Source organism: Stenella coeruleoalba (genome assembly GCF_951394435.1).
Source record: "Stenella coeruleoalba genome assembly, chromosome: 4".
Lineage (NCBI taxonomy): Eukaryota > Metazoa > Chordata > Mammalia > Artiodactyla > Delphinidae > Stenella > Stenella coeruleoalba.
The window spans coordinates 129,787,681-129,799,459 of record NC_137149.1 but is presented as its reverse complement, the minus strand read 5'-3'; positions in this window follow the sequence as shown (position 1 = coordinate 129,799,459).

Genomic DNA, 11,779 nt, shown 5'->3' with positions numbered 1-11,779 from the left:
AAAAGGTTTTAAGATTATGACTTTTCCTCTGAATAAATCTTTGACTACATCTCATAGATGTTAATAAGTAGTGTTCTCTTGATCATTATTTGCTAAATTATCTAGCTTTCCTTTCTTATTTAGGAGGTTCCAAGGGTTTGAACAAAATGAATCAATCATCTTTGGCTCTGCTACTCTCTCAGTTTACTCTGGAAGCTGTTGTCTTTTCCTCAAACTTTGTACATTAAAGCCACAAAGCCCTTTTTAATAGGATCTATGTGACTTGTGTGCTAAACAAGTTTACATTGCACTTTATTGCAGTTTAGGAGGAAATGGGATTTGGAAGATGAAGGTTCAAGCCTGACTCTGCCACTTCATACTGGTAACCTAATAAATGCCCATTTTGAGTCTCACTTTTGTCTGCAAATGTCGGATTGAATTATATTATCTCTCATGTCCTTTTCAATTTATGACTCTAAGAGATTTGGAATTAGTTTCAATTACACTCTGAATGATTTCTAGGCTGACTTGTTAGTGGAAGCAATACGGTGAAGTGGAAAGCTCTCTGGCCTTAGAAACCGGAAAAGCTGAGTTCAACCCTTGCCATGGGCAGCAAATGCTTGATTCCTCACATGTTTTCTTGTGTGATGCTTTCAGAGGAAAGAAAATCACATGGCCGTGGCAGCTCATTTCCTCCCCTTTTTGTAGCAAGAAGCCAGCTCAGTTGGTCAGAGTTAACTAAGGAAGAAAGAGCCTGGGACTTCCCTGGTGGCACGGTGGTTAACAATCTGCCTGCCAATGCAGGGGATATGGGTTCGAGCCCTGGTCCGGGAAGATCCCACATGCCGTGGAGCAACTAAGCCTGTGAGCCACAACTACTGAGCCTGTGCTCTAGAGCCCGCGAGCTGCAACTACTGAGCCCGCGTGCCACAACCACTGAAGCCTGCATGCCTAGAGCCCGTGCTCCATAACAAGAGAAGCCACCACAGTGAGAAGCCCGCACACTGCCAGGAAGAGTAGCCCCTGCTCACTGGAACTAGAGAAAGCCCGCGTGCAGCAGCGAAGACCGAACACAGACAAAAATAAATAAATAAAATAAATAAATTTTTTTTAAAAAGGGAGGAAGAGCCTGATGCTGGAGGCGGAGCCTGGGAGCTTCCCCATTCTAACATGGCTGTCTGTTTCATGGCTCAGGAAGCTCCATTACTACAGAATTACCTAGATGTTCCCGTGCTTCTTTCTCTAAATGTGTGTAGAGCACTAAAGGCATGGAACACCTCTCCTGGGATCTTTCCATGATGTGTCTGCCTCGTATGCTGAGTCCCACACACCTCTCTGGGGCACGATGGGACCTCAGAGACCCACCAACACTCGTTACTTCTATGCTTTTAAGTTTCCCCCTGATATCCTATTTTTAATTAACACCATGTGTGCTGTTAATATGTGTGTTCCTGTCCTTTTCGTACAACCCATACTGTTTTGTTTTTTTTAAAATAAGTTTATTTATTTATTTTTGGCTGCGTTGGGTCTTCGCTGCTGTGTGGGCTTTCTCTAGTTGCGGTGAGCGAGGGTTACTCTTCCTTGCGGCGTGCGGGCTTCTCATTGCGGTGGCTTTTCTTGTTGCGGAGCACGGGCTCTAGGCGTGCGGGCTCAGTGGTTGTGGCTCACGGGCTCTAGAGCTCAGGCTCAGTAGTTATGGCGCCCGGGGTTAGTTGCTCCATGGCATGTGGGATCTTCCGGGACCAGGGCCCGAACCCGTGTCCCCTGCACTGGCAGGCGGATTCTTAACCACTGCACCACCAGGGAAGTACCCAACCCATACTGTTTGGTGAGCATCATACTAAGTGCTTTATACACAGCATTTCATTTAATCCCCATAACGAGCTTGACTGTCAGGTATATTATCCCCATTTTACAAACAGGAGAAACCTAGTGCTCAGAAAAGTTCAGCAATATGCTGGAAGAGGCAGAGCTAGAGTTTGAATCAAATTGTTTGGTTTTCAGGCCTGTGGTTTTAACTCTAAAAGGGCTCCATTCACATCCTAGACATCACAGATAATTTTCCTGCAGCTGGCGCAAAAGGGTCTTATTTTTTAAAAAATCAGTATGTTAAGACAACTTTTTTAATAGATGAAGACAAAGTGTAAGGGATGCCTTTTCCAATGTGTCTGCAAGCACCGTGTGGATAAGCAGTAGCTCTGATGTAACATGACTATGTCGTGAGAGGCAATTCATACATGGTGATGAAAATGTTTTTAGGGTTTTTTTTTTTTTAAGGAAAGGTTCAATTCAAGACGCATTCAGCACTCTTGAGAATGCAAAGCCCAGTCTCAGAGGGAGGAGGGAAGGAAGGGCAGGGCTGGCGGTGGTGTTTCAGGAAGCCCAATACCTTGACCTCTGAGGTCCTAAGTCCAGAACATTCAAGGTAACCGCAGCTTCTCATTCTTTCCCTGCTGCTCTGTTGACACGATTTCCCAGATCTCACAGGAAAATTATTGGGAGCTCTAGTGTCTGTGAGAGTTCCACAGCACCGCTGCTTAAAGAAAATAATTTGTTGTCCTACTGGTGACATGGTAGACTGTGACTAAGAACACCCGTATAACAAAGGCAGGTGGGGGAAATCTTCATTTTTAGGAAATTAACTTTATTATGTTTCATGAGCTAAAAATGACCCTTTGGATCCATAGTGCTACAGACCCACATGGGTCTGTAGAGATTCCCTACCTTCCTAACAGCATTTTGCTACAAAATACTCTTTAATTCTTTTCCATAAGGCTCAAATGTCCTACTTTGACATGCTATTTTCAGTTTTTGTGAGCAAAATACTCTTCTGAGACTTGCCAGCACTCACATTAACTCATTCCTTTCTTTTCTCCTGGCTCAGCAAATAACAGATTCTCCGGGGTCCGAGCAGGGCCTAGTCTTCTAGATTCCCCCTTGACTCACCTGTCATCTGGTTTAAGCAGATTCTCACTTCAGGGGAGCCAGCAGTCCTCCAAGTGTCCCCAGAGGACTTGTGATAGCAAATATGCGTATATACTCTCAACACCCAGATATGTATAAGGATGCATCCTCGCTGGGCGATGTGCTAGAACAGTGAGGTGAATGGCCTCACTGGGCTTGTGAAGTAAAGCACAAGACTTTGCTGGTATACCTAAACGCAGATGCACGGAGAGCCACACAGAAACACACGCACGTCCATACAGAAATAGATACGTTACCCAGAGACAGCAGATGGAGGCTCGGAGGACTTCCTATAAGAGGTATATGTCAGGGAGGAAGAAATTTTCCTCTACGCTTCTAGGTTCCTTTGGCTGGTCTAAGAATTAATTTGACATGAGGTGGATGAACAGGAGAAAATCAAACAAAAGTTTAATAACATGCATACAAGGGAGAGACCCAGAAGTGAGTAACTCACCAAAACGACCGAAACCCTCACCTTAAAGACCATCCTCAGTTAAAGACAAAAGAGGATGTTGGGAGTGGTGGTTTGGGATCTCAAAGGGGGAGGAAGGAAATTGACATGGAGATGGAAAAGCAAATGTTTGGTGAACAAATGTTTGCTGGGCCATGCAGAGATAACAAGACATGGAGAGGAATTTTAACAAACAGACCTTGCCAGGTTCCTCCCTGTCTGCACACCTAGTTCATACAATATTTACCTATGGTGAAGGCTCCCTTCCAGGAACTGGTCCTCTATCTCCATCCTTTAGGCAGTTAGGGGGAAGATCAAAGGTTCTCCCTGAGTCTTTTGGGCCTTGATTGTGTTCAGCTCAAAATAGTGCCAAAGAGAAATTTTTGGGGTGGTGAATTTTGCTCCCCTACACCAACAAATACCTTCAATAGACTTTTTTTTTTTTTTTTTTTTTTTTTGCGGTATGCGGGCCTCTCACTGCTGTGGCCTCTCCCGTTGTGGAGCACAGGCTCCGGTCGCGCAGGCTCAGCGGCCATGGCTCACGGGCCCAGCCGCTCCGCGGCATGTGGGATCTTCCCGGACCGGGGCACAAACCCGTGTCCCCTGCATCGGCAGGCGAACTCTCAACCACTGCACCACCAGGGAAGCCCCTTCAATAGACTTTTGATTTCAAAGGACGCCAGGAACTAGGAGGCAGGTAAAATTGGCACAAACTCAAGAAGACAGCTGCCTTGATGAGAATAGGTTCACAGACAGCTCAAAGCAAAAAAATAGGGCCCTGGCCTTTCATGTAGGTCTAGTTCCTAGCTTGGAATCTAGGAAAAGGAATAATTCTAACAATGTGACTTGCTGTGTTCTTCAGCACCACCAAGAGAGGGGAGAATTTGATCCACACAGGGGTGTGCCTAGTAGGAAAGTGGTTTTATGTAAGTTGTATGGGTGACTTGTGTGAATGTCCTTTAAACCTATGTAGTTTCCTTTTTACTGATCCCAGGTTCTTCTATATTAGCCTTCTGATAATTACTTTGGCTCCCCGAGAGGTCTCTCACTACTGCTCAACTCAGCAGAATTGTAGTAATACCAAAGATAGTTTCCCTTGGAGTTTTTTTGGGTGCTTCCTAGAGAAATACTAAATCAGGTATGTCTCCCACTACAAAAATAAAAAGTATATCCTGGTGCATAAATTAGTCTCTTGAGAGTTGGGGTAATACAAATTCATTCACTAGAATTTGAGCTAAGAAAGTGGAGTTGATCTTTAACATCAGCCAATATAGCACTTCCTGAAAGAATTTACACTAACCCTTCAAGAAGCAACCTCATAGCTTTCATTCATCCATTCATTCATGCACTCACTCATTTGACAAATATTTATGCAACGCTTTATATATGCCAGGCCACCTTCTAGGCGGTAGGGATACATCAGAGAACAAAATACTCAAAACTCTCGTGGAGCTTATATTCTGGTGGAGTTAGTGCCTTGGGCTGTCCTCTTATGGAGCTTCACACAGCGTGTTGTTACTCATTTGTGTGATCATTTGATTCGTTTCTTTCCTCTTCTGTAAGGTCCATGAGGACTGGGTCAATTTTGCTGAGCATTGAACATCTAGGACGCACACAGTGCCAACTCGTAAAAGACACTCAATAAATATTTGTTGAATGAGTAAATTAGTAAATTCTCAGAGTTTCACAGCTGGACTCTGGGCCTCAAGCAACCGTTCCTAAACCCTTAGAACTTTAAGGAGTATGCATGCTTGGTAATGGCTAATGGACATTGCTCTCTTGGCAGGAAGTGACAGAGCCAGGATTCAAATCCAGTCTTTCTGACTCAAAAGCCGATGTTTTTATTCACTCTACCAGTGGTCTCAAACTGAGAAACCTATCCCGAAGGTATTCAGAGACATATCAAGGGGAATGTAGGTGCAGGAGCTCTTAAGGGTATGGTTGATTTTATTTTCCAAAAATGGCTTAAACAGTATTTCCATCCACATCCTTTTCTGGAACCTTGCCACACCCCCATCAGAAGGAGGAGTCTGTGTATCTTCCCCTTGAACCTGGGTGGGCCTTTATGAACATCTCAACTAATAGAATGGGCAGAAGTGATGCCACGTGACTTCTGAGGTGAGGTCCACCTGGACCCTTCTCTCGGGATACTTGTTTTTGGAACCCAGCCACCGTGCTATAAGGAGGTCCAGACCTCATGGAGGGGCCCTCATGAAGAGGAACTGTGTCGGGGGTCCCAAGGCCGCCCCCGGGTTTGATGATTCACTATGAGGTCTCACAGAACTCAGCATATGGTTGTGCTCGCGACTAAGATTTATTATATGAGCGGATACAGTGCCAAATCAGCGAAGGGAAAAGGTGTGCGAGGCAAAGTCAGGAGAAACAGGTACAAGTCTCTGGAGTCCTCTCCCTGTGGAGTCACACAGGGCGCGCTGAATTCCTCCAGCAACGAGCTGTGACCACGCGTGTGAAATGGCATCTACACAGGAGGGCTAAGAGACAAAGTGCCCGAGGTTTTTATGGTGGGCTGGTCATGTAGGCACCCTCTGCCTAGCATGTCCCAAGATTCTAGACCCCCAGAAGGAGGCTGGTATTTAGCATAAACCACATTGTTTGTATAAACAATTTAAGCACAGAGAGCCACTCTTATCAGTTAGGGAGGTGAGCACCCTCCCCAAATCCAAATTCCCAAATACTAGTCAAGGACCAGCCTTGCCAGTAGGCCTTTCTAAGGAGAGCAGTCAGGCCCGCTGCACAGGATATGAAGCCTGCAGCCTCAGCCCCGCCTGAGCTCCCAGCTGACAGCCATGGACAACTTGACATCCATGTGTTGTCTTGGAAACCCATCCCCCAGCCCTTAGCTAAGTCACGTGGAGCAGAGGCGAGCTTTCCCCTGTCAGCCCTACCCAAGTTACAGATCTGTGAGCAAAGTAAATGACTGTTCTTGGTTTAAGCTACCAAGTTTTGGGTAGTTTGTTATGCAGCAATAGATAGGGAATCATTTGCAGATTCGAATGCACCATTTGTCCTCTTCTAAAATTGATCATCTTAAGAATCCAGCATCACAGTAGATCCTTTCACAAAGGCCAGTCTGCACTGTACAATTAAGGTGTGTAGTTACCCTCCTGACCCTTACCAGGCTGCTTTGTCCTAGATTTGCCTGTAAAGGGTCGTATAGCAGATATTTCAGAATCTGTGGGCCACACACCGTCTCTTTGAATGTTCGTCTGTGTGTGTGTGTGTGTGTGTGTGTGTGTGTGTGTGTTTTACAATCCTTTAAAAATGTAAAAACCATTCTTAGCTTGAGGGCTATACAGAAACAAGATGGGCAGAATTTGGTCAGCACCAGCTGACCTTAGTTTGTCAACCCCTGTCCTAGATAATTAAAAAAGCAAAACATCACAAACAAATAAAACAAAACCTCCAGTGCAGCAAAGAAAGGGACAATTTGAAATAATGGTGTCAATACTGAAAAAGAGAATGGCTCAAATATTTGGTAACAAACACTTTTGCAAGCCAGGTGGTTTCTAATTTTTTGCTTTCAACTGTATTGAAGGAGACCTAATCACATTTTTAGCTGGTAGGTCATAAAAAATAATTCTAGATGTTAGATCACTATGAGATTGTTGGTCTATAACTTGGAAGGCATTCAGAGAATTAAGTAAAATTGCAGTTACATAATTCTTCCATTTTCATGTCAACAATATTCTTTGGTGCTGTGTCTATAAAAAATAAAAATTGGAATAGAATTCATATAGAAGCCTGTGTCATTCTAGCAATAAGTAATGTTAATTAAAAAAAAGAACTAGTTTTGAAAAGTCCCATCTTATTAAGAGCTACATTTCCAATAAAATTTCACTTTTCACCTTTAATAAATATATATATGTTGTTTTGTTCAATTGTATATTACTAATAATTGTAATACTAACTTAATCCAAAATAAAAATTTTAAAAACTCAGAGCCTAGTAGTTACAGGAAATTTAAATAAATTTCAATTTCAACTTCTGTGCATACATTTATGACAGATATGCAAAAGAGTGATCAATAGAATACTTTTAAGAATAAAATATATTACATTAGCATAAAATTCAATGGAGGAAATAGGATGGAAATAAAAGCTCAAGGAGAAAAAGGAGCAACATGAAATTTCCAATTGTCAAGAAGAGCTTATTCTTGTATTTTTAAAAATTGGATGATGTTGGCTCTCAAATTGCTGCCACTTTTAGATTCCACTGGATGTATTTAAAGGAGTGATATGACGGTTTTATTTTAAGATGTCAATATTTACAATACAGCAGAACAGTAGTTCTCAAAGTGTGGTTCCTGAGCCTCAGCACTGGGATCACCTGGTAACTTTACAGAAATGCAAATTCCCAAGCCCCACCTGAAACTTATTGGATCAGAAACTCTGAGGACGGGCCCCAGCAATCTGTGTTTTCACCTGCCCTCCAGGTGATCTGATGCCTACACAAGTGTGAGGACCACTGTGCCATCAGTTGCTGCCTTTGCAGTTACTTAAACTTATAATAGAAAAATTTTAATGTCAATTTAAAATGTGTGAGGTACTTCCCTGGTGGTCCAGTGGTTAAGACTCCACACTCCCAATGCAGGGGCCCGGGTTCGATCCCTGGTCGGGGAACTAGATCCCGCATTCGTGCTGCAACTAAGAGTTCACATGCTGCAACTAAGAAGTCAGTGTGCCACAACTAAGAGTCTGCATGCCGCAACTAATGCACTGTGGTATCCTAAATGGGAGAGAAATCCAAAAGGGAGGGGATATATGTATATGTATGGTTGATTCACTTTGCTGTGTAGTAGAAGCTAACACAACATTGTACTCCAATAAAAAATTAATTAAAAAAAAAAAAAGAAGTCCGCATGCCACAACTAAGAGCCCGCATGCTGCAACTAAAAGATCCTGTGTGCCACAAATATAATCCGGAGCAGCCTAAATAAATAAATAAATAAATAAATAAATAAATATTTTTAAAAATTAAAAAAAAAATCTGTGAGGGAACACACCGACTTATAAAAAATTATTTGACGCATACACAAGCAAAAATGTTTGAGGACTACTACACCAGACCCTGAACCTCTTATATCCTTCAGCTAAAGAAAGTTTTCTCCTGAAGAGGAATTAGTGGCTTGGACAAGTACTGAGGATGGTTTTGCATAGAAACTGGATAGGATTTGGACAGGCACAAGAGAGGACAGCATGGCAGGCAGAGGTATGGAAAAGGCTCAGAGGTGGTCGAGCACAGGCGTGGGTGAGGGAAGAGTTGGGCTAGGCTGGAGCATGGGGTGTGGGGAGAGAGCAGTTGGAAATAAACCTGGAAAGACAAGATTGCAGTGTTGCCAGGACTTTATTTTGAGCAGGAGAAAGATATGGTCAGAGATGTGCTTTTATGGAATGAGTCTTGCATAGATCAGGTGGGAGAGACTGGAGACAGTGAGATCAGATGCTAGGGCGCCACCTTGGAGCCCGTCCGCACCCCAGGAGGGTCACTACCCTCTCTTAGCTGGAACGGTCCTTGTCTGCCATCACTGAAAAGTGCAGATGATGCCCACTGGGGTATAATAAGTATATCTGGACTTTCTCCCTGGTTCCTGGCACAGAACTCCTCAAACCCTTGGAATTTCCTGAGTGACAGGAGTGTCTTTTGTTCTTCATAAGGAGCCCCCTTTTGAGCACATCTGAGTTTACGTTAATGAGGTGACTTAAGGTGGGACCCCTAGATCCCCTCAGATGGGGCTGGTCACCAGAAAGACCAAGTGATTAGAAGGTTGGAACTTTCAGCCCCACTCACAGGCTGGGAAGGGGACGGGGTGACGCCACAGATAAGCCCTATTAAAACTCTCAAACAATGAAATTTGATGAGTTTCTGGATTGGTGAATGCATCCATGTGCCAGGAAGGTGGTGCACCCTGGTCCCCAGGGACAGAAGTTTCTGTATTCAGAACCCTTCTGGACCTCACCCTATGTACCTCTTCATGTGGCTGTTCATCTGTATCCTTTATAAATATCCACTACAGTAAACTGACAAATGTAAGTTAATGTTTTCTGAGTTCTGTGAGCAGCACTAGCAAATGACTCGAACCTGAGGAGGGAGTCGTGGGAACTTCCTGTTTACAGCGAGTTGGTCAGAAGCACAGGTGACAACCTGGACTTGTGACTGGTGTCTGAAGTGGGGACTGTGGGACTTCAGCCCTGAGCCCTGTGGGATATGAGGCCACCTCCAGGTAAAGAGTGTCAGCACTGAGTTAAATTTGTAGGACAGTCAATTCGTGTCCACTGAGAACTGGAGAGTGGCTGGGTGGTGCTGGAAAACAGTCCAGGACAATGTTCACCCGACCCAGCGAGACTAGCAAACCCTAGGGACAGAGAGAGTCATGTTGTTCTGAGGCAGCTATGTCCATCTGTTGCTTTGGGCTCATTTGAAATCTTGGCCGTTCCCTAAGTCGGGAGCCCACCTCCTGAGATCAGTGAGATGTGTACAGAATGCCAGGAGTTGTTCAGGCAGAAGGAATTTACAAACCCCTGGAGTACATTATTGTTATCTTTGTTTCCATTTAACCAAGGACTCACCAGGGAGAAAAGATATTACATCATCAAAGCACTCTCTCATTGGCTGCCCATTCCCCAAGGGGCAGGTTCTCTTTCCAGTTGCTTAGTTCTCCTAAGTATTATATGCAGCACAGAGGCAGGTCCTGTCACTTCAGTTTCCAGATTCAATGCCTCTGATGTCATTAGGTTATGGCAAGAGAGTGAGATAACACAATGATGGTAAATTTTAGTTGACAGTGTGATGCACCTTAGAGTAAGCTGCTCTGAGCCTCATGTTTTCCCCTTTAAGGTTGCTTTCAACTTTGCATCGCTACATTAATTCATAATGCAATATGCATGAGGGATGGGGATAATGAAATTGTGACACTAGCTCTTCTACTCAGTGTCTTACAAAATGGGATGTAAATGAATTGGATCTGTCGGTGCATTTTATCACAAAGCTTTGATCTACAGTTCCTACAAGGATTGCTGTCCATGTGCTGATGAGTTTCAGGTGCCATCTCAGTTTTCATTATCTGTCTCATTTTTTGCAGATTAATAATTGAACCGATTTTTTTAAAAGTCATATATAATTATGTTGAAGAAAAGGAGGAAATTGTCACAATTTCTTTTATCCAGACCTGAATTTGATGTTCCTTTTGGATGAGAAGAGTTAAAACGAATACCTCATTTTGGGGGGGCAGTTAAAAAGCAACATAATTCTAAAGTGAAATTTCACTTAATCTACCACACAGTCCTAATCAGTTGAGGAAAAAAAAATGTCAAGAATAAAATTTCAAAGGGATTCTATTTAAAAATAGCCACTGGACATGTACTGTAATAAAACTTTTAATGGCCATTTTATTTTTCATTTCTGTGCTCATCTTTAGTGAAATTGATTGGTGGTGAATAGAACCAGAGTGATGGCCTGGGAGACAAAACTCCTTGGTTTCTGAAATAATAACAAGTAGCATCCTCTGGTGACTTAAGACTCTTTCTCAGGAACTTACAGCTCCCTCGAAACAGGCTTGCCCCATCCCAGGCACATTCATTCCCTCTGGGCTAGAGGGGCTGGAGGGGCTGGAGGTGGAGAATAGTAATACACCAGCCACATTTCTCCTGGTCTTCCAGACGTGGCGGTGAGGAAACCCTGGGGGGTGCCATAACTTTTCTGAGGATCCACAGTCCCTGATCAAGTGAAACTGAGGCCTGGGGACTCCTGGGAAGAGCCTGCCCATATACGTATAGCTCTTCCAGTGTTACACACCCAGCAACTTCATGGTTCCACAGTTAGGGAGGCTGCAGGGGAGCCAGATCTCCTGAAGCCTCTCAGCATCACACAACTCAGGAGGATCTGACCCAGGATGTGCTTTTTTTGTTGTTTTTTTTTTCCCCCCTTTCTCACAATAGTCTTTCTGGAACACAAATCAAATTCACTGTAATGATGTCCAAAGGAAACCGTCAATAAAATTGTGTTTTGTGAAGGGCTTTTCTGATTTCAGAGGGTGTTTGGGGTGATTTTTTACATCTGAATGTTAAGAATCAATAGAGTATTGTGTTCAAAGCTCAGGCTTTGGAGTTATACTGGGTTGGGCTCCTGGATTCTGTGGCCTTGTTAATGGAAACGTTTTGAGCCTCAATTTACTTTTCTGTAAAATGGGGATACAAAATCTACATCAGAAACTTGGAGTATGGATTAAATAAGATTATATGTGTGTGCATACATATAAATAATATTTTATAGTACAAATATATAATGCTTAGCACAATGCCTAGCACATAGTAAACACTCAAAGTAATTCGATTTCTTCCTGTTACCACTACTATTATAAATCTGATC